Raw genomic sequence first — 20,024 nt, forward strand, 5'->3', positions numbered from 1 at the left:
ACTTTCAGGTACCCCAAAACAATACTTGAATTCACAATACATGGATTAGGAGATCAGTGTCTTAAGCCACTGTGTCTCTCTGTGATCAGCATGACCTATATGGATTGATAGAAGCAGTAATAAAAAAAGAATCACGGAGGGCACAGAGACATGCCCATGAAATTCTCAAATGTAAAAAAAAAATCCCTGTTTACACTTCATTTCTAAAAGTAGAATTGGATATCTTCGATCCATCAACCTCTGTGTTATGTGCCCAGCTCTTCTCTTCTGTTTGCACTTCATTGCTCAAAGCAAACTGGATAGCAGAGGATGGTTTCGATCCCTAAATCACTTGGTTAACTGCCCTGCACACTTCCACTTCATCCCTCCACTTTCAGGTACCCCAAAACAATACTTGAACTCACAATAAATGGATTAGGCGGTCAGTGTCTTAAGTCACTGTGGAAATGTGTGATCAGCATGACCTATATGAACTGATAGAAGCAGTTGTAAAAAAAAATGCATTTCGGAGGGCACAGAGACATGCCCATGAAATTCTCCTTTTTTATCCCAGTTAAATCACTTCATTGTTAAAGCAAACTGAATAGCAGAGGATGGTTTCGATCCATAAATCACTGGGTTAACTGCCAGGCACACTTCCACTTCATCACTCCACTTTCAGGTACCCCAAAACAATACTTGAATTCACAATACATGGATTAGGAGATCAGTGTCTTAAGCCACTGTGTCTCTCTGTGATCAGCATGACCTATATGGATTGATAGAAGCAGTAATAAAAAAAGAATCACGGAGGGCACAGAGACATGCCCATGAAATTCTGAAATGTAAAAAAAAAATCCCTGTTTACACTTCATTTCTAAAAGTAGAATTGGATAGCTTCGATCCATCAACCTCTGTGTTATGTGCCCAGCTCTTATCTTCGGTTTGCACTTCATTGCTCAAAGCAAACTGGATAGCAGAGGATGGTTTCGATCCCTAAATCACTTGGTTAACTGCCCTGCACACTTCCACTTCATCCCTCCACTTTCAGGTACCCCAAAACAATACTTGAACTCACAATAAATGGATTAGGCGGTCAGTGTCTTAAGTCACTGTGGAAATGTGTGATCAGCATGACCTATATGAACTGATAGAAGCAGTTGTAAAAAAAAATTGCATTTCGGAGGGCACAGAGACATGCCCATGAAATTCTCCTTTTTTATCCCAGTTAAATCTTCATTTCTAAAAAGTAAATTGGAAAGCTTCAATCCATCAAACTCTATGTCACGTGCTGATTTCTCTTCCTCCGCATACACCCACCCCAGATGGGACTCGAACCCACAATCCCTGGCTTAGAAGGCCAGTGCCTTATCCATTAGGCCACTGGGGCACTTGCTGAAAATAAACTGGATAGCAGAGAGTGGTTTCTACCGAACGTACACGTGGTTAAAGTAGACATCACGCTTTCGCTTCGCTTCTGTAACCAGCATGACCTGTACAAACTGAAAGAAGCAGTCAAAAAATAATCACGGAGGGCACTGAGACATGCCCATGAAATTATGGTTTAATATTTCTGTTTCCACTTCATTGCTAAAGCAAACTGAATAGCAGAGGATGGTTTCGATCCATAAATCACTGGGTTAACTGCCAGGCACACTTCCACTTCATCACTCCACTTTCAGGTACCCCAAAACAATACTTGAATTCACAATACATGGATTAGGAGATCAGTGTCTTAAGCCACTGTGTCTCTCTGTGATCAGCATGACCTATATGGATTGATAGAAGCAGTAATAAAAAAAGAATCACGGATGGCACAGAGACATGCCCATGAAATTCTCAAATGTAAAAAAAAAATCCCTGTTTACACTTCATTTCTAAAAGTAGAATTGGATATCTTCGATCCATCAACCTCTGTGTTATGTGCCCACCCCAAAACAATACTTGAACTCACAATAAATGGATTAGGCGGTCAGTGTCTTAAGTCACTGTGGAAATGTGTGATCAGCATGAACTATATGAACTGATAGAAGCAGTTGTAAAAAAAAATGCATTTCGGGGGGCACAGAGACATGCCCATGAAATTCTCCTTTTTTATCCCAGTTAAATCTTCATTTCTAAAAAGTAAATCGGAAAGCTTCAATCCATCAAACTCTGTGTCACGTGCTGATTTCTCTTCCTCCGCATACACCCACCCCAGATGGGACTCGAACCCACAATCCCTGGCTTAGAAGGCCAGTGCCTTATCCATTAGGCCACTGGGGCACTTGCTGAAAATGAACTGGATAGCAGAGAGTGGTTTCTACCGAACGTACACGTGGTTAAAGTAGACATCACGCTTCCGCTTCGCTTCTGTAATCAGCATGACCTGTACAAACTGACAGAAGCAGTCAAAACATTTTCACTTCAGTTTCCACTTCATTGCTAAAGCAAACTGAATAGCAGAGGATGGTTTCGATCCATAAATCACTGGGTTAACTGCCAGGCACACTTCCACTTCATCACTCCACTTTCAGGTACCCCAAAACAATACTTGAATTCACAATACATGGATTAGGAGATCAGTGTCTTAAGCCACTGTGTCTCTCTGTGATCAGCATGACCTATATGGATTGATAGAAGCAGTAATAAAAAAGAATCACGGAGGGCACAGAGACATGCCCATGAAATTCTCAAATGTAAAAAAAAAATCCCTGTTTACACTTCATTTCTAAAAGTAGAATTGGATATCTTCGATCCATCAACCTCTGTGTTATGTGCCCAGCTCTTCTCTTCTGTTTGCACTTCATTGCTCAAAGCAAACTGGATAGCAGAGGATGGTTTCGATCCCTAAATCACTTGGTGAACTGCCCTGCACACTTCCACTTCATCCCTCCACTTTCAGGTACCCCAAAACAATACTTGAACTCACAATAAATGGATTAGGCGGTCAGTGTCTTAAGTCACTGTGGAAATGTGTGATCAGCATGACCTATATGAACTGATAGAAGCAGTTGTAAAAAAAAATTGCATTTCGGAGGGCACAGAGACATGCCCATGAAATTCTCCTTTTTTATCCCAGTTAAATCACTTCATTGTTAAAGCAAACTGAATAGCAGAGGATGGTTTCGATCCATAAATCACTGGGTTAACTGCCAGGCACACTTCCACTTCATCACTCCACTTTCAGGTACCCCAAAACAATACTTGAATTCACAATACATGGATTAGGAGATCAGTGTCTTAAGCCACTGTGTCTCTCTGTGATCAGCATGACCTATATGGATTGATAGAAGCAGTAATAAAAAAAGAATCACGGAGGGCACAGAGACATGCCCATGAAATTCTGAAATGTAAAAAAAAAATCCCTGTTTACACTTCATTTCTAAAAGTAGAATTGGATATCTTCGATCCATCAACCTCTGTGTTATGTGCCCAGCTCTTCTCTTCTGTTTGCACTTCATTGCTCAAAGCAAACTGGATAGCAGAGGATGGTTTCGATCCCTAAATCACTTGGTTAACTGCCCTGCACACTTCCACTTCATCCCTCCACTTTCAGGTACCCCAAAACAATACTTGAACTCACAATAAATGGATTAGGCGGTCAGTGTCTTAAGTCACTGTGGAAATGTGTGATCAGCATGACCTATATGAACTGATAGAAGCAGTTGTAAAAAAAAATTGCATTTCGGAGGGCACAGAGACATGCCCATGAAATTCTCCTTTTTTATCCCAGTTAAATCTTCATTTCTAAAAAGTAAATCGGAAAGCTTCAATCCATCAAACTCTGTGTCACGTGCTGATCTCTCTTCCTCCACATACACCCACCCCAGATGGGACTCGAACCCACAATCCCTGGCTTAGAAGGCCAGTGCCTAATCCATTAGGCCACTGGGGCACTTGCTGATAATGAACTGGATAGCAGAGAGTGGTTTCAACCGAACGTACACGTGGTTAAAGTAGACATCACGCTTTCGCTTCGCTTCTGTAACCAGCATGACCTGTACAAACTGACAGAAGCAGTCAAAAAATAATCACGGAGGGCACTGAGACATGCCCATGAAATTATGGTTTAATATTTCTGTTTCCACTTCATTGCTAAAGCAAACTGAATAGCAGAGGATGGTTTCGATCCATAAATCACTGGGTTAACTGCCAGGCACACTTCCACTTCATCACTCCACTTTCAGGTACCCCAAAACAATACTTGAATTCACAATACATGGATTAGGAGATCAGTGTCTTAAGCCACTGTGTCTCTCTGTGATCAGCATGACCTATATGGATTGATAGAAGCAGTAATAAAAAAAGAATCACGGAGGGCACAGAGACATGCCCATGAAATTCTCAAATGTAAAAAAAAAATCCCTGTTTACACTTCATTTCTAAAAGTAGAATTGGATATCTTCGATCCATCAACCTCTGTGTTATGTGCCCAGCTCTTCTCTTCTGTTTGCACTTCATTGCTCAAAGCAAACTGGATAGCAGAGGATGGTTTCGATCCCTAAATCACTTGGTTAACTGCCCTGCACACTTCCACTTCATCCCTCCACTTTCAGGTACCCCAAAACAATACTTGAACTCACAATAAATGGATTAGGCGGTCAGTGTCTTAAGTCACTGTGGAAATGTGTGATCAGCATGACCTATATGAACTGATAGAAGCAGTTGTAAAAAAAAATGCATTTCGGAGGGCACAGAGACATGCCCATGAAATTCTCCTTTTTTATCCCAGTTAAATCACTTCATTGTTAAAGCAAACTGAATAGCAGAGGATGGTTTCGATCCATAAATCACTGGGTTAACTGCCAGGCACACTTCCACTTCATCACTCCACTTTCAGGTACCCCAAAACAATACTTGAATTCACAATACATGGATTAGGAGATCAGTGTCTTAAGCCACTGTGTCTCTCTGTGATCAGCATGACCTATATGGATTGATAGAAGCAGTAATAAAAAAAGAATCACGGAGGGCACAGAGACATGCCCATGAAATTCTGAAATGTAAAAAAAAAATCCCTGTTTACACTTCATTTCTAAAAGTAGAATTGGATAGCTTCGATCCATCAACCTCTGTGTTATGTGCCCAGCTCTTATCTTCGGTTTGCACTTCATTGCTCAAAGCAAACTGGATAGCAGAGGATGGTTTCGATCCCTAAATCACTTGGTTAACTGCCCTGCACACTTCCACTTCATCCCTCCACTTTCAGGTACCCCAAAACAATACTTGAACTCACAATAAATGGATTAGGCGGTCAGTGTCTTAAGTCACTGTGGAAATGTGTGATCAGCATGACCTATATGAACTGATAGAAGCAGTTGTAAAAAAAAATTGCATTTCGGAGGGCACAGAGACATGCCCATGAAATTCTCCTTTTTTATCCCAGTTAAATCTTCATTTCTAAAAAGTAAATTGGAAAGCTTCAATCCATCAAACTCTATGTCACGTGCTGATTTCTCTTCCTCCGCATACACCCACCCCAGATGGGACTCGAACCCACAATCCCTGGCTTAGAAGGCCAGTGCCTTATCCATTAGGCCACTGGGGCACTTGCTGAAAATAAACTGGATAGCAGAGAGTGGTTTCTACCGAACGTACACGTGGTTAAAGTAGACATCACGCTTTCGCTTCGCTTCTGTAACCAGCATGACCTGTACAAACTGAAAGAAGCAGTCAAAAAATAATCACGGAGGGCACTGAGACATGCCCATGAAATTATGGTTTAATATTTCTGTTTCCACTTCATTGCTAAAGCAAACTGAATAGCAGAGGATGGTTTCGATCCATAAATCACTGGGTTAACTGCCAGGCACACTTCCACTTCATCACTCCACTTTCAGGTACCCCAAAACAATACTTGAATTCACAATACATGGATTAGGAGATCAGTGTCTTAAGCCACTGTGTCTCTCTGTGATCAGCATGACCTATATGGATTGATAGAAGCAGTAATAAAAAAAGAATCACGGATGGCACAGAGACATGCCCATGAAATTCTCAAATGTAAAAAAAAAATCCCTGTTTACACTTCATTTCTAAAAGTAGAATTGGATATCTTCGATCCATCAACCTCTGTGTTATGTGCCCAGCTCTTCTCTTCTGTTTGCACTTCATTGCTCAAAGCAAACTGGATAGCAGAGGATGGTTTCGATCCCTAAATCACTTGGTTAACTGCCCTGCACACTTCCACTTCATCCCTCCACTTTCAGGTACCCCAAAACAATACTTGAACTAACAATAAATGGATTAGGCGGTCAGTGTCTTAAGTCACTGTGGAAATGTGTGATCAGCATGACCTATATGAACTGATAGAAGCAGTTGTAAAAAAAATTGCATTTCGGAGGGCACAGAGACATGCCCATGAAATTCTCCTTTTTTATCCCAGTTAAATCTTCATTTCTAAAAAGTAAATCGGAAAGCTTCAATCCATCAAACTCTGTGTCACGTGCTGATCTCTCTTCCTCCGCATACATCCACCCCAGATGGGACTCGAACCCACGGCTTAGAAGGCCAGTGCCTTATCCATTAGGCCACTGGGGCACTTGCTGATAATGAACTGGATAGCAGAGAGTGGTTTCAACCGAACGTACACGTGGTTAAAGTAGACATCACGCTTTCGCTTCGCTTCTGTAACCAGCATGACCTGTACAAACTGACAGAAGCAGTCAAAAAATAATCACGGAGGGTACTGAGACATGCCCATGAAATTATGGTTTAATATTTCTGTTTCCACTTCATTGCTAAAGCAAACTGAATAGCAGAGGATGGTTTCGATCCATAAATCACTGGGTTAACTGCCAGGCACACTTCCACTTCATCACTCCACCCTTCAGGTACCCCAAAACAATACTTGAATTCACAATACATGGATTAGGAGATCAGTGTCTTAAGCCACTGTGTCTCTCTGTGATCAGCATGACCTATATGGATTGATAGAAGCAGTAATAAAAAAAGAATCACGGAGGGCACAGAGACATGCCCATGAAATTCTCAAATGTAAAAAAAAAATCCCTGTTTACACTTCATTTCTAAAAGTAGAATTGGATATCTTCGATCCATCAACCTCTGTGTTATGTGCCCAGCTCTTCTCTTCTGTATGCACTTCATTGCTCAAAGCAAACTGGATAGCAGAGGATGGTTTCGATCCCTAAATCACTTGGTTAACTGCCCTGCACACTTCCACTTCATCCCTCCACTTTCAGGTACCCCAAAACAATACTTGAATTCACAATACATGGATTAGGAGATCAGTGTCTTAAGCCACTGTGTCTCTCTGTGATCAGCATGACCTACATGGATTGATAGAAGCAGTAATAAAAAAAGAATCACGGAGGGCACAGAGACATGCCCATGAAATTCTCCAATGTAAAAAAAAAATCCCTGTTTACACTTCATTTCTAAAAGTAGAATTGGATATCTTCGATCCATCAACCTCTGTGTTATGTGCCCAGCTCTTCTCTTCTGTTTGCACTTCATTGCTCAAAGCAAACTGGATAGCAGAGGATGGTTTTGATCCCTAAATCACTTGGTTAACTGCCCTGCACACTTCCACTTCATCCCTCCACTTTCAGGTACCCCAAAACAATACTTGAACTCACAATAAATGGATTAGGCGGTCAGTGTCTTAAGTCACTGTGGAAATGTGTGATCAGCATGACCTATATGAACTGATAGAAGCAGTTGTAAAAAAAGCTTCAATCCATCAAACTCTGTGTCACGTGCTGATTTCTCTTCCTCCGCATACACCCACCCCAGATGGGACTCGAACCCACAATCCCTGGCTTAGAAGGCCAGTGCCTTATCCATTAGGCCACTGGGGCACTTGCTGAAAATGAACTGGATAGCAGAGAGTGGTTTCTACCGAACGTACACGTGGTTAAAGTAGACATCACGCTTCCGCTTCGCTTCTGTAATCAGCATGACCTGTACAAACTGACAGAAGCAGTCAAAACATTTTCACTTCAGTTTCCACTTCATTGCTAAAGCAAACTGAATAGCAGAGGATGGTTTCGATCCATAAATCACTGGGTTAACTGCCAGGCACACTTCCACTTCATCACTCCACTTTCAGGTACCCCAAAACAATACTTGAATTCACAATACATGGATTAGGAGATCAGTGTCTTAAGCCACTGTGTCTCTCTGTGATCAGCATGACCTATATGGATTGATAGAAGCAGTAATAAAAAAAGAATCACGGAGGGCACAGAGACATGCCCATGAAATTCTGAAATGTAAAAAAAAAATCCCTGTTTACACTTCATTTCTAAAAGTAGAATTGGATATCTTCGATCCATCAACCTCTGTGTTATGTGCCCAGCTCTTCTCTTCTGTTTGCACTTCATTGCTCAAAGCAAACTGGATAGCAGAGGATGGTTTCGATCCCTAAATCACTTGGTTAACTGCCCTGCACACTTCCACTTCATCCCTCCACTTTCAGGTACCCCAAAACAATACTTGAACTCACAATAAATGGATTAGGCGGTCAGTGTCTTAAGTCACTGTGGAAATGTGTGATCAGCATGAACTATATGAACTGATAGAAGCAGTTGTAAAAAAAAATGCATTTCGGGGGGCACAGAGACATGCCCATGAAATTCTCCTTTTTTATCCCAGTTAAATCTTCATTTCTAAAAAGTAAATCGGAAAGCTTCAATCCATCAAACTCTGTGTCACGTGCTGATTTCTCTTCCTCCGCATACACCCACCCCAGATGGGACTCGAACCCACAATCCCTGGCTTAGAAGGCCAGTGCCTTATCCATTAGGCCACTGGGGCACTTGCTGAAAATGAACTGGATAGCAGAGAGTGGTTTCTACCGAACGTACACGTGGTTAAAGTAGACATCACGCTTCCGCTTCGCTTCTGTAATCAGCATGACCTGTACAAACTGACAGAAGCAGTCAAAAAAAATTCACGGAGGGCACTGAGACATGCCCATGAAATTATGGTTTAATATTTCTGTTTCCACTTCATTGCTAAAGCAAACTGAATAGCAGAGGATGGTTTCGATCCATAAATCACTGGGTTAACTGCCAGGCACACTTCCACTTCATCACTCCACTTTCAGGTACCCCAAAACAATACTTGAATTCACAATACATGGATTAGGAGATCAGTGTCTTAAGCCACTGTGTCTCTCTGTGATCAGCATGACCTATATGAATTGATAGAAGCAGTAATAAAAAAAGAATCACGGAGGGCACAGAGACATGCCCATGAAATTCTGAAATGTAAAAAAAAAATCCCTGTTTACACTTCATTTCTAAAAGTAGAACTGGATATCTTCGATCCATCAACCTCTGTGTTATGTGCCCACCCCAAAACAATACTTGAACTCACAATAAATGGATTAGGCGGTCAGTGTCTTAAGTCACTGTGGAAATGTGTGATCAGCATGAACTATATGAACTGATAGAAGCAGTTGTAAAAAAAAATGCATTTCGGGGGGCACAGAGACATGCCCATGAAATTCTCCTTTTTTATCCCAGTTAAATCTTCATTTCTAAAAAGTAAATCGGAAAGCTTCAATCCATCAAACTCTATGTCACGTGCTGATTTCTCTTCCTCCGCATACACACACCCCAGATGGGACTCGAACCCACAATCCCTGGCTTAGAAGGCCAGTGCCTTATCCATTAGGCCACTGGGGCACTTGCTGAAAATGAACTGGATAGCAGAGAGTGGTTTCTACCGAACGTACACGTGGTTAAAGTAGACATCACGCTTCCGCTTCGCTTCTGTAATCAGCATGACCTGTACAAACTGACAGAAGCAGTCAAAACATTTTCACTTCAGTTTCCACTTCATTGCTAAAGCAAACTGAATAGCAGAGGATGGTTTCGATCCATAAATCACTGGGTTAACTGCCAGGCACACTTCCACTTCATCACTCCACTTTCAGGTACCCCAAAACAATACTTGAATTCACAATACATGGATTAGGAGATCAGTGTCTTAAGCCACTGTGTCTCTCTGTGATCAGCATGACCTATATGGATTGATAGAAGCAGTAATAAAAAAAGAATCACGGAGGGCACAGAGACATGCCCATGAAATTCTGAAATGTAAAAAAAAAATCCCTGTTTACACTTCATTTCTAAAAGTAGAATTGGATATCTTCGATCCATCAACCTCTGTGTTATGTGCCCAGCTCTTCTCTTCTGTTTGCACTTCATTGCTCAAAGCAAACTGGATAGCAGAGGATGGTTTCGATCCCTAAATCACTTGGTTAACTGCCCTGCACACTTCCACTTCATCCCTCCACTTTCAGGTACCCCAAAACAATACTTGAACTCACAATAAATGGATTAGGCGGTCAGTGTCTTAAGTCACTGTGGAAATGTGTGATCAGCATGACCTATATGAACTGATAGAAGCAGTTGTAAAAAAAAATGCATTTCGGGGGGCACAGAGACATGCCCATGAAATTCTCCTTTTTTATCCCAGTTAAATCTTCATTTCTAAAAAGTAAATCGGAAAGCTTCAATCCATCAAACTCTGTGTCACGTGCTGATTTCTCTTCCTCCGCATACACCCACCCCAGATGGGACTCGAACCCACAATCCCAGGCTTAGAAGGCCAGTGCCTTATCCATTAGGCCACTGGGGCACTTGCTGAAAATGAACTGGATAGCAGAGAGTGGTTTCTACCGAACGTACACGTGGTTAAAGTAGACATCACGCTTCCGCTTCGCTTCTGTAATCAGCATGACCTGTACAAACTGACAGAAGCAGTCAAAAAAAATTCACGGAGGGCACTGAGACATGCCCATGAAATTATGGTTTAATATTTCTGTTTCCACTTCATTGCTAAAGCAAACTGAATAGCAGAGGATGGTTTCGATCCATAAATCACTGGGTTAACTGCCAGGCACACTTCCACTTCATCACTCCACTTTCAGGTACCCCAAAACAATACTTGAATTCACAATACATGGATTAGGAGATCAGTGTCTTAAGCCACTGTGTCTCTCTGTGATCAGCATGACCTATATGAATTGATAGAAGCAGTAATAAAAAAAGAATCACGGAGGGCACAGAGACATGCCCATGAAATTCTGAAATGTAAAAAAAAAATCCCTGTTTACACTTCATTTCTAAAAGTAGAATTGGATATCTTCGATCCATCAACCTCTGTGTTATGTGCCCACCCCAAAACAATACTTGAACTCACAATAAATGGATTAGGCGGTCAGTGTCTTAAGTCACTGTGGAAATGTGTGATCAGCATGAACTATATGAACTGATAGAAGCAGTTGTAAAAAAAAATGCATTTCGGGGGGCACAGAGACATGCCCATGAAATTCTCCTTTTTTATCCCAGTTAAATCTTCATTTCTAAAAAGTAAATCGGAAAGCTTCAATCCATCAAACTCTGTGTCACGTGCTGATTTCTCTTCCTCCGCATACACCCACCCCAGATGGGACTCGAACCCACAATCCCTGGCTTAGAAGGCCAGTGCCTTATCCATTAGGCCACTGGGGCACTTGCTGAAAATGAACTGGATAGCAGAGAGTGGTTTCTACCGAACGTACACGTGGTTAAAGTAGACATCACGCTTCCGCTTCGCTTCTGTAATCAGCATGACCTGTACAAACTGACAGAAGCAGTCAAAACATTTTCACTTCAGTTTCCACTTCATTGCTAAAGCAAACTGAATAGCAGAGGATGGTTTCGATCCATAAATCACTGGGTTAACTGCCAGGCACACTTCCACTTCATCACTCCACTTTCAGGTACCCCAAAACAATACTTGAATTCACAATACATGGATTAGGAGATCAGTGTCTTAAGCCACTGTGTCTCTCTGTGATCAGCATGACCTATATGGATTGATAGAAGCAGTAATAAAAAAGAATCACGGAGGGCACAGAGACATGCCCATGAAATTCTCAAATGTAAAAAAAAAATCCCTGTTTACACTTCATTTCTAAAAGTAGAATTGGATATCTTCGATCCATCAACCTCTGTGTTATGTGCCCAGCTCTTCTCTTCTGTTTGCACTTCATTGCTCAAAGCAAACTGGATAGCAGAGGATGGTTTCGATCCCTAAATCACTTGGTGAACTGCCCTGCACACTTCCACTTCATCCCTCCACTTTCAGGTACCCCAAAACAATACTTGAACTCACAATAAATGGATTAGGCGGTCAGTGTCTTAAGTCACTGTGGAAATGTGTGATCAGCATGACCTATATGAACTGATAGAAGCAGTTGTAAAAAAAAATTGCATTTCGGAGGGCACAGAGACATGCCCATGAAATTCTCCTTTTTTATCCCAGTTAAATCACTTCATTGTTAAAGCAAACTGAATAGCAGAGGATGGTTTCGATCCATAAATCACTGGGTTAACTGCCAGGCACACTTCCACTTCATCACTCCACTTTCAGGTACCCCAAAACAATACTTGAATTCACAATACATGGATTAGGAGATCAGTGTCTTAAGCCACTGTGTCTCTCTGTGATCAGCATGACCTATATGGATTGATAGAAGCAGTAATAAAAAAAGAATCACGGAGGGCACAGAGACATGCCCATGAAATTCTGAAATGTAAAAAAAAAATCCCTGTTTACACTTCATTTCTAAAAGTAGAATTGGATATCTTCGATCCATCAACCTCTGTGTTATGTGCCCAGCTCTTCTCTTCTGTTTGCACTTCATTGCTCAAAGCAAACTGGATAGCAGAGGATGGTTTCGATCCCTAAATCACTTGGTTAACTGCCCTGCACACTTCCACTTCATCCCTCCACTTTCAGGTACCCCAAAACAATACTTGAACTCACAATAAATGGATTAGGCGGTCAGTGTCTTAAGTCACTGTGGAAATGTGTGATCAGCATGACCTATATGAACTGATAGAAGCAGTTGTAAAAAAAAATTGCATTTCGGAGGGCACAGAGACATGCCCATGAAATTCTCCTTTTTTATCCCAGTTAAATCTTCATTTCTAAAAAGTAAATCGGAAAGCTTCAATCCATCAAACTCTGTGTCACGTGCTGATCTCTCTTCCTCCACATACACCCACCCCAGATGGGACTCGAACCCACAATCCCTGGCTTAGAAGGCCAGTGCCTAATCCATTAGGCCACTGGGGCACTTGCTGATAATGAACTGGATAGCAGAGAGTGGTTTCAACCGAACGTACACGTGGTTAAAGTAGACATCACGCTTTCGCTTCGCTTCTGTAACCAGCATGACCTGTACAAACTGACAGAAGCAGTCAAAAAATAATCACGGAGGGCACTGAGACATGCCCATGAAATTATGGTTTAATATTTCTGTTTCCACTTCATTGCTAAAGCAAACTGAATAGCAGAGGATGGTTTCGATCCATAAATCACTGGGTTAACTGCCAGGCACACTTCCACTTCATCACTCCACTTTCAGGTACCCCAAAACAATACTTGAATTCACAATACATGGATTAGGAGATCAGTGTCTTAAGCCACTGTGTCTCTCTGTGATCAGCATGACCTATATGGATTGATAGAAGCAGTAATAAAAAAAGAATCACGGAGGGCACAGAGACATGCCCATGAAATTCTCAAATGTAAAAAAAAAATCCCTGTTTACACTTCATTTCTAAAAGTAGAATTGGATATCTTCGATCCATCAACCTCTGTGTTATGTGCCCAGCTCTTCTCTTCTGTTTGCACTTCATTGCTCAAAGCAAACTGGATAGCAGAGGATGGTTTCGATCCCTAAATCACTTGGTTAACTGCCCTGCACACTTCCACTTCATCCCTCCACTTTCAGGTACCCCAAAACAATACTTGAACTCACAATAAATGGATTAGGCGGTCAGTGTCTTAAGTCACTGTGGAAATGTGTGATCAGCATGACCTATATGAACTGATAGAAGCAGTTGTAAAAAAAAATTGCATTTCGGAGGGCACAGAGACATGCCCATGAAATTCTCCTTTTTTATCCCAGTTAAATCACTTCATTGTTAAAGCAAACTGAATAGCAGAGGATGGTTTCGATCCATAAATCACTGGGTTAACTGCCAGGCACACTTCCACTTCATCACTCCACTTTCAGGTACCCCAAAACAATACTTGAATTCACAATACATGGATTAGGAGATCAGTGTCTTAAGCCACTGTGTCTCTCTGTGATCAGCATGACCTATATGGATTGATAGAAGCAGTAATAAAAAAAGAATCACGGAGGGCACAGAGACATGCCCATGAAATTCTGAAATGTAAAAAAAAAATCCCTGTTTACACTTCATTTCTAAAAGTAGAATTGGATAGCTTCGATCCATCAACCTCTGTGTTATGTGCCCAGCTCTTCTCTTCGGTTTGCACTTCATTGCTCAAAGCAAACTGGATAGCAGAGGATGGTTTCGATCCCTAAATCACTTGGTTAACTGCCCTGCACACTTCCACTTCATCCCTCCACTTTCAGGTACCCCAAAACAATACTTGAACTCACAATAAATGGATTAGGCGGTCAGTGTCTTAAGTCACTGTGGAAATGTGTGATCAGCATGACCTATATGAACTGATAGAAGCAGTTGTAAAAAAAAATTGCATTTCGGAGGGCACAGAGACATGCCCATGAAATTCTCCTTTTTTATCCCAGTTAAATCTTCATTTCTAAAAAGTAAATCGGAAAGCTTCAATCCATCAAACTCTGTGTCACGTGCTGATTTCTCTTCCTCCGCATACACCCACCCCAGATGGGACTCGAACCCACAATCCCTGGCTTAGAAGGCCAGTGCCTTATCCATTAGGCCACTGGGGCACTTGCTGAAAATGAACTGGATAGCAGAGAGTGGTTTCTACCGAACGTACACGTGGTTAAAGTAGACATCACGCTTCCGCTTCGCTTCTGTAACCAGCATGACCTGTACAAACTGACAGAAGCAGTCAAAAAATAATCACGGAGGGCACTGAGACATGCCCATGAAATTATGGTTTAATATTTCTGTTTCCACTTCATTGCTAAAGCAAACTGAATAGCAGAGGATGGTTTCGATCCATAAATCACTGGGTTAACTGCCAGGCACACTTCCACTTCATCACTCCACTTTCAGGTACCCCAAAACAATACTTGAATTCACAATACATGGATTAGGAGATCAGTGTCTTAAGCCACTGTGTCTCTCTGTGATCAGCATGACCTATATGGATTGATAGAAGCAGTAATAAAAAAAGAATCACGGAGGGCACAGAGACATGCCCATGAAATTCTCAAATGTAAAAAAAAAATCCCTGTTTACACTTCATTTCTAAAAGTAGAATTGGATATCTTCGATCCACCTCTGTGTTAACCTCTGTGTTATGTGCCCACCCCAAAACAATACTTGAACTCACAATAAATGGATTAGGCGGTCAGTGTCTTAAGTCACTGTGGAAATGTGTGATCAGCATGAACTATATGAACTGATAGAAGCAGTTGTAAAAAAAAATGCATTTCGGGGGGCACAGAGACATGCCCATGAAATTCTCCTTTTTTATCCCAGTTAAATCTTCATTTCTAAAAAGTAAATCGGAAAGCTTCAATCCATCAAACTCTGTGTCACGTGCTGATTTCTCTTCCTCCGCATACACCCACCCCAGATGGGACTCGAACCCACAATCCCTGGCTTAGAAGGCCAGTGCCTTATCCATTAGGCCACTGGGGCACTTGCTGAAAATGAACTGGATAGCAGAGAGTGGTTTCTACCGAACGTACACGTGGTTAAAGTAGACATCACGCTTCCGCTTCGCTTCTGTAATCAGCATGACCTGTACAAACTGACAGAAGCAGTCAAAAAATTTTCATGCCCATGAAATTATGGTTTAATATTTCTGTTTCCACTTCATTGCTAAAGCAAACTGAATAGCAGAGGATGGTTTCGATCCATAAATCACTGGGTTAACTGCCAGGCACACTTCCACTTCATCACTCCACTTTCAGGTACCCCAAAACAATACTTGAATTCACAATACATGGATTAGGAGATCAGTGTCTTAAGCCACTGTGTCTCTCTGTGATCAGCATGACCTATATGGATTGATAGAAGCAGTAATAAAAAAAGAATCACGGAGGGCACAGAGACATGCCCATGAAATTCTCAAATGTAAAAAAAAAATCCCTGTTTACACTTCATTTCTAAAAGTAGAATTGGATATCTTCGATCCATCAACCTCTGTGTTATGTGCCCAGCTCTTCTCTTCTGTTTGCACTTCATTGCTCAAAGCAAACTGGATAGCAGAGGATGGTTTCGATCCCTAAATCACTTGGTGAACTGCCCTGCACACTTCCACTTCATCCCTCCACTTTCAGGTACCCCAAAACAATACTTGAACTCACAATAAATGGATTAGGCGGTCAGTGTCTTAAGTCACTGTGGAAATGTGTGATCAGCATGACCTATATGAACTGATAGAAGCAGTTGTAAAAAAAAATTGCATTTCGGAGGGCACAGAGACATGCCCATGAAATTCTCCTTTTTTATCCCAGTTAAATCACTTCATTGTTAAAGCAAACTGAATAGCAGAGGATGGTTTCGATCCATAAATCACTGGGTTAACTGCCAGGCACACTTCCACTTCATCACTCCACTTTCAGGTACCCCAAAACAATACTTGAATTCACAATACATGGATTAGGAGATCAGTGTCTTAAGCCACTGTGTCTCTCTGTGATCAGCATGACCTATATGGATTGATAGAAGCAGTAATAAAAAAAGAATCACGGAGGGCACAGAGACATGCCCATGAAATTCTGAAATGTAAAAAAAAAATCCCTGTTTACACTTCATTTCTAAAAGTAGAATTGGATATCTTCGATCCATCAACCTCTGTGTTATGTGCCCAGCTCTTCTCTTCTGTTTGCACTTCATTGCTCAAAGCAAACTGGATAGCAGAGGATGGTTTCGATCCCTAAATCACTTGGTTAACTGCCCTGCACACTTCCACTTCATCCCTCCACTTTCAGGTACCCCAAAACAATACTTGAACTCACAATAAATGGATTAGGCGGTCAGTGTCTTAAGTCACTGTGGAAATGTGTGATCAGCATGACCTATATGAACTGATAGAAGCAGTTGTAAAAAAAAATTGCATTTCGGAGGGCACAGAGACATGCCCATGAAATTCTCCTTTTTTATCCCAGTTAAATCTTCATTTCTAAAAAGTAAATCGGAAAGCTTCAATCCATCAAACTCTGTGTCACGTGCTGATCTCTCTTCCTCCGCATACACCCACCCCAGATGGGACTCGAACCCACAATCCCTGGCTTAGAAGGCCAGTGCCTTATCCATTAGGCCACTGGGGCACTTGCTGATAATGAACTGGATAGCAGAGAGTGGTTTCAACCGAACGTACACGTGGTTAAAGTAGACATCACGCTTTCGCTTCGCTTCTGTAACCAGCATGACCTGTACAAACTGACAGAAGCAGTCAAAAAATAATCACGGAGGGCACTGAGACATGCCCATGAAATTATGGTTTAATATTTCTGTTTCCACTTCATTGCTAAAGCAAACTGAATAGCAGAGGATGGTTTCGATCCATAAATCACTGGGTTAACTGCCAGGCACACTTCCACTTCATCACTCCACTTTCAGGTACCCCAAAACAATACTTGAATTCACAATACATGGATTAGGAGATCAGTGTCTTAAGCCACTGTGTCTCTCTGTGATCAGCATGACCTATATGGATTGATAGAAGCAGTAATAAAAAAAGAATCACGGAGGGCACAGAGACATGCCCATGAAATTCTGAAATGTAAAAAAAAAATCCCTGTTTACACTTCATTTCTAAAAGTAGAATTGGATATCTTCGATCCATCAACCTCTGTGTTATGTGCCCAGCTCTTCTCTTCTGTTTGCACTTCATTGCTCAAAGCAAACTGGATAGCAGAGGATGGTTTCGATCCCTAAATCACTTGGTTAACTGCCCTGCACACTTCCACTTCATCCCTCCACTTTCAGGTACCCCAAAACAATACTTGAACTCACAATAAATGGATTAGGCGGTCAGTGTCTTAAGTCACTGTGGAAATGTGTGATCAGCATGACCTATATGAACTGATAGAAGCAGTTGTAAAAAAAAATTGCATTTCGGAGGGCACAGAGACATGCCCATGAAATTCTCCTTTTTTATCCCAGTTAAATCTTCATTTCTAAAAAGTAAATCGGAAAGCTTCAATCCATCAAACTCTGTGTCACGTGCTGATCTCTCTTCCTCCGCATACACCCACCCCAGATGGGACTCGAACCCACAATCCCTGGCTTAGAAGGCCAGTGCCTTATCCATTAGGCCACTGGGGCACTTGCTGATAATGAACTGGATAGCAGAGAGTGGTTTCAACCGAACGTACACGTGGTTAAAGTAGACATCACGCTTTCGCTTCGCTTCTGTAACCAGCATGACCTGTACAAACTGACAGAAGCAGTCAAAAAATAATCACGGAGGGCACTGAGACATGCCCATGAAATTATGGTTTAATATTTCTGTTTCCACTTCATTGCTAAAGCAAACTGAATAGCAGAGGATGGTTTCGATCCATAAATCACTGGGTTAACTGCCAGGCACACTTCCACTTCATCACTCCACTTTCAGGTACCCCAAAACAATACTTGAATTCACAATACATGGATTAGGAGATCAGTGTCTTAAGCCACTGTGTCTCTCTGTGATCAGCATGACCTATATGGATTGATAGAAGCAGTAATAAAAAAAGAATCACGGAGGGCACAGAGACATGCCCATGAAATTCTCAAATGTAAAAAAAAAATCCCTGTTTACACTTCATTTCTAAAAGTAGAATTGGATATCTTCGATCCATCAACCTCTGTGTTATGTGCCCAGCTCTTCTCTTCTGTTTGCACTTCATTGCTCAAAGCAAACTGGATAGCAGAGGATGGTTTCGATCCCTAAATCACTTGGTTAACTGCCCTGCACACTTCCACTTCATCCCTCCACTTTCAGGTACCCCAAAACAATACTTGAACTCACAATAAATGGATTAGGCGGTCAGTGTCTTAAGTCACTGTGGAAATGTGTGATCAGCATGACCTATATGAACTGATAGAAGCAGTTGTAAAAAAAAATGCATTTCGGAGGGCACAGAGACATGCCCATGAAATTCTCCTTTTTTATCCCAGTTAAATCACTTCATTGTTAAAGCAAACTGAATAGCAGAGGATGGTTTCGATCCATAAATCACTGGGTTAACTGCCAGGCACACTTCCACTTCATCACTCCACTTTCAGGTACCCCAAAACAATACTTGAATTCACAATACATGGATTAGGAGATCAGTGTCTTAAGCCACTGTGTCTCTCTGTGATCAGCATGACCTATATGGATTGATAGAAGCAGTAATAAAAAAAGAATCACGGAGGGCACAGAGACATGCCCATGAAATTCTGAAATGTAAAAAAAAAATCCCTGTTTACACTTCATTTCTAAAAGTAGAATTGGATATCTTCGATCCATCAACCTCTGTGTTATGTGCCCAGCTCTTCTCTTCTGTTTGCACTTCATTGCTCAAAGCAAACTGGATAGCAGAGGATGGTTTCGATCCCTAAATCACTTGGTTAACTGCCCTGCACACTTCCACTTCATCCCTCCACTTTCAGGTACCCCAAAACAATACTTGAACTCACAATAAATGGATTAGGCGGTCAGTGTCTTAAGTCACTGTGGAAATGTGTGATCAGCATGACCTATATGAACTGATAGAAGCAGTTGTAAAAAAAAATTGCATTTCGGAGGGCACAGAGACATGCCCATGAAATTCTCCTTTTTTATCCCAGTTAAATCTTCATTTCTAAAAAGTAAATCGGAAAGCTTCAATCCATCAAACTCTGTGTCACGTGCTGATCTCTCTTCCTCCGCATACACCCACCCCAGATGGGACTCGAACCCACAATCCCTGGCTTAGAAGGCCAGTGCCTTATCCATTAGGCCACTGGGGCACTTGCTGATAATGAACTGGATAGCAGAGAGTGGTTTCAACCGAACGTACACGTGGTTAAAGTAGACATCACGCTTTCGCTTCGCTTCTGTAACCAGCATGACCTGTACAAACTGACAGAAGCAGTCAAAAAATAATC

At 41.6% G+C, this 20,024-nt stretch overlaps 15 non-coding genes across 15 annotated transcripts; all 15 read right to left on the reverse strand.

Annotated features, from left to right (window-relative positions):
- Nucleotides 1-1,296: 1,296 nt before the first annotated feature.
- On the reverse strand, nucleotides 1,297-1,369 carry trnar-ucu (transfer RNA arginine (anticodon UCU)). Its single transcript has one exon. It is a non-coding gene; the product is annotated as a tRNA-Arg (tRNA).
- Nucleotides 1,370-2,171: 802 nt separating this feature from the next.
- trnar-ucu (transfer RNA arginine (anticodon UCU)) lies at nucleotides 2,172-2,244 on the reverse strand. Its single transcript has one exon. It is a non-coding gene; the product is annotated as a tRNA-Arg (tRNA).
- A 1,539-nt stretch (nucleotides 2,245-3,783) lies between these two features.
- Nucleotides 3,784-3,856, reverse strand: trnar-ucu (transfer RNA arginine (anticodon UCU)). The gene has a single exon. It is a non-coding gene; the product is annotated as a tRNA-Arg (tRNA).
- Nucleotides 3,857-5,436: 1,580 nt separating this feature from the next.
- trnar-ucu (transfer RNA arginine (anticodon UCU)) lies at nucleotides 5,437-5,509 on the reverse strand. The gene has a single exon. It is a non-coding gene; the product is annotated as a tRNA-Arg (tRNA).
- Nucleotides 5,510-7,708: 2,199 nt separating this feature from the next.
- Nucleotides 7,709-7,781, reverse strand: trnar-ucu (transfer RNA arginine (anticodon UCU)). The gene has a single exon. It is a non-coding gene; the product is annotated as a tRNA-Arg (tRNA).
- An 885-nt stretch (nucleotides 7,782-8,666) lies between these two features.
- trnar-ucu (transfer RNA arginine (anticodon UCU)) lies at nucleotides 8,667-8,739 on the reverse strand. Its single transcript has one exon. It is a non-coding gene; the product is annotated as a tRNA-Arg (tRNA).
- An 802-nt stretch (nucleotides 8,740-9,541) lies between these two features.
- trnar-ucu (transfer RNA arginine (anticodon UCU)) lies at nucleotides 9,542-9,614 on the reverse strand. Its single transcript has one exon. It is a non-coding gene; the product is annotated as a tRNA-Arg (tRNA).
- An 885-nt stretch (nucleotides 9,615-10,499) lies between these two features.
- trnar-ucu (transfer RNA arginine (anticodon UCU)) lies at nucleotides 10,500-10,572 on the reverse strand. Its single transcript has one exon. It is a non-coding gene; the product is annotated as a tRNA-Arg (tRNA).
- An 802-nt stretch (nucleotides 10,573-11,374) lies between these two features.
- trnar-ucu (transfer RNA arginine (anticodon UCU)) lies at nucleotides 11,375-11,447 on the reverse strand. The gene has a single exon. It is a non-coding gene; the product is annotated as a tRNA-Arg (tRNA).
- A 1,539-nt stretch (nucleotides 11,448-12,986) lies between these two features.
- On the reverse strand, nucleotides 12,987-13,059 carry trnar-ucu (transfer RNA arginine (anticodon UCU)). The gene has a single exon. It is a non-coding gene; the product is annotated as a tRNA-Arg (tRNA).
- Nucleotides 13,060-14,640: 1,581 nt separating this feature from the next.
- On the reverse strand, nucleotides 14,641-14,713 carry trnar-ucu (transfer RNA arginine (anticodon UCU)). The gene has a single exon. It is a non-coding gene; the product is annotated as a tRNA-Arg (tRNA).
- An 810-nt stretch (nucleotides 14,714-15,523) lies between these two features.
- trnar-ucu (transfer RNA arginine (anticodon UCU)) lies at nucleotides 15,524-15,596 on the reverse strand. Its single transcript has one exon. It is a non-coding gene; the product is annotated as a tRNA-Arg (tRNA).
- Nucleotides 15,597-17,160: 1,564 nt separating this feature from the next.
- Nucleotides 17,161-17,233, reverse strand: trnar-ucu (transfer RNA arginine (anticodon UCU)). The gene has a single exon. It is a non-coding gene; the product is annotated as a tRNA-Arg (tRNA).
- A 927-nt stretch (nucleotides 17,234-18,160) lies between these two features.
- On the reverse strand, nucleotides 18,161-18,233 carry trnar-ucu (transfer RNA arginine (anticodon UCU)). Its single transcript has one exon. It is a non-coding gene; the product is annotated as a tRNA-Arg (tRNA).
- Nucleotides 18,234-19,813: 1,580 nt separating this feature from the next.
- Nucleotides 19,814-19,886, reverse strand: trnar-ucu (transfer RNA arginine (anticodon UCU)). Its single transcript has one exon. It is a non-coding gene; the product is annotated as a tRNA-Arg (tRNA).
- Between the last annotated feature and the right edge of the window lie 138 nt (nucleotides 19,887-20,024).

This window comes from Oncorhynchus clarkii, unplaced genomic scaffold, assembly GCF_045791955.1.
Source record: "Oncorhynchus clarkii lewisi isolate Uvic-CL-2024 unplaced genomic scaffold, UVic_Ocla_1.0 unplaced_contig_1345_pilon_pilon, whole genome shotgun sequence".
In the NCBI taxonomy this organism is placed as follows: domain Eukaryota; kingdom Metazoa; phylum Chordata; class Actinopteri; order Salmoniformes; family Salmonidae; genus Oncorhynchus; species Oncorhynchus clarkii.